The sequence below is a fragment of the Chiloscyllium plagiosum genome, chromosome 6 (genome assembly GCF_004010195.1).
Source record: "Chiloscyllium plagiosum isolate BGI_BamShark_2017 chromosome 6, ASM401019v2, whole genome shotgun sequence".
NCBI lineage: Eukaryota > Metazoa > Chordata > Chondrichthyes > Orectolobiformes > Hemiscylliidae > Chiloscyllium > Chiloscyllium plagiosum.
In genome coordinates this window covers 112,151,307-112,153,883 of record NC_057715.1, presented here as the reverse complement: position 1 = coordinate 112,153,883, position 2,577 = coordinate 112,151,307, and positions in this window count along the sequence as shown.

Genomic DNA, 2,577 nt, shown 5'->3' with positions numbered 1-2,577 from the left:
AAAAAGTGAGTTAACAGAGTCTTACATGGATTCATGCAGTTTTTGAGCAAAGTACAATGTAACTCTGCAAGTACAAATTCACCTCACAAACGTATATGTATATGTGTGCATGTGGGTTTTTGTGTGTGTATGTCTGCCTGAGGTGGGAGAGAGAGTGTATATGTTTGTGTGTATGTGAGTGTAAAGTGTCTAAGTCTGTGAGAGGGTACATGTGTGAGTGTGGAAATGTGTCTGTCTGTAGGAGTGTGTGTGTGTCTGGGGTGGGGGGTTGTGAGTGTCTGTGAGAGAGAGTGTATGTGTGTGTATGCGTGAGAGTGTAAAGTGGTCTAAGTCTATGAGAGGATGCATGTGTGAGTGTGGGAGTGTGTGTGTCTGTAGGAGTGTGTGTGAGTGTCTGTGTTTACGTGTGTCTGGGTGCATGTGTGTGTGTGTGTGGTCACCTGTAGTGTGACATGAACCCAAGGTCCTGGTTGAGGCCCTCCCTATGGGTACGGGCCCCTTAGATCCCATTTATATCTTTCCCCTCTCAATTTAAACCTATGCCGTCTAGTTCTGAACTCCCCCACCTCAGGAAAAAGACTTTGCCTACTTATCCTATCTATGCCCCTCATGATTTTATAAACCTTTATGAGATCACCCCTCTGCCTTTGACACTCCAGAGAAAACAGCCTCAGCTTGTTCAACTTCTCCCAATAGCTCAAATCCTCCAACCCTGGCAACATCCTTAAAAACTTTTCTGAACCCTTTCAAGTTTCACAACAAATTTTCGATAGGAGGGAGACCAGATTTGCACGCACTATTCCAAAAGTGGCCTAACCAACATCTGTACATCCACAATATGACCTTCCAACTCCTATACTCAATGCTCTGACCAATAAAGGAAAGCATATCAAGCACCTTCTTCACTATCCTATCTACCTGCGACTCTACTTTCAAGGACCTATGAACCTGCACTCCAAGGTCTCTTTGTTCAGCAACCTTCCCTAGGACCTTACCATTAAGTGTATAAGTCCTACTAAGATTTGCTTTCCCAAAATGCAGCACCTCACATTTGTCTAAATTAAACACCATCTGCCACTTCTCAGCCCATTGGCCCATCGGATCAAAATCCTGTTGTAATCTGAGGTAACCCTCTTCGCTGTCCACTATACCTCCTATGTTCATATCCAAATCATTTATATAAATGTCAAAAAGTAGTGGATCCAGCACCACTCCTTGTGGCACTCCACTGGTCACAGGCCTCCAGTTTGAAAAACAATCCTCCACCACCACCCTCTGTCTTCTACCTTTGAGCCAGTTTTGTGTGCCAATGGCTATTTCTCCCCGTATTCCATGATATCTAACCTTGCTAATCAGTCTCCCATGGGGAACCTTGTTGAATGCCTTACTGAAGTCCATGTAGATCACATCCACCGCTCTGCCCTCATCAATCCTCTTTGTCACTTTTTCAAAAAACACAATCAAGTTTGTGAGACATGATTTCCCACGCACAAAGCCATGTTGACTATCCCTAATCAGTCCTTGCCTTTCCAAATATGTATAAATCCTGTCCCTCAGGATTCATTCCAACAACTTGTCCACCAGGAACATCAGGCTCACCGGTCTATAGTTCCCTGGCTTGTCCTTAGCACATTTCTGAAATAATGGTACCACGTTAGCCAACCACCATACTTCTGGCACCTTACCTGTCACTATCGATGATATAAATATCTCAGCAGGGGGCTTAGCAATCACTTCCCAAGCTTCCCACAGAATTCAAGGGTACACCTGATCAGGTCCTGGGGATTTATTCAACTTTATGCATTTCAAGACATCCAGCACTTCCTCATCTGTAATATGGACATTTTTCAAGATGTCACTTTCTCCACATTCAATATCCTCCATGCCCTTCTCCACAGTAAATACTGATGCAAATACTTGTTCCATACAAAGGCTGCCTTGCTGATCTTTGAGGGACCCTATTTGCTCCCTCATTACACTTTTGTCCTTAATGTATTTGTAAAAACCCATTGGATTCTCCTTAATCCTACTTGCCAAAGCTATCTCATGTCTCCTTTTTGCCCTGCTGATTTCTCTCTTAAGTATACTCATACTACCTTTATACTCTTCTAAGGATTCACTCGATCTCTCCTGTCTATACCTGACATATGCTTCCTTCTTTTTCTTAACCAAACCCTCAATTTCTCTAGTCATCCAGCATTCCCTACACAGACGAGCCTTTACTTTCACCCAACAGGAATATACTGTCTCTGGACTCTCATTATCTCATTTCTTTCACCCTAACAGAAATATACTGAATCTGGACTCTCATTATCTCATTTCTGAAGGCTTCCCATTTTCCAGCCATCCCTTTACCTGTGAACATCTGTCCCCAATCAGTCTTAGAAAGTTCTTGGCTAATACCCTCAAAATTAGCCTTCCTCCAATTTAGAACTTCAATTTTTAGATCCAGTCTATTCTATTCCATCACTATTTTAAAACTCATAGAATTATGGTTGCTGGCCCCTTGAGAGAGCTGCACCTCTCATTATGGTCATGGCTGAGCATCGAATTCAGTCCCCGTTCCCACTTTTTCCC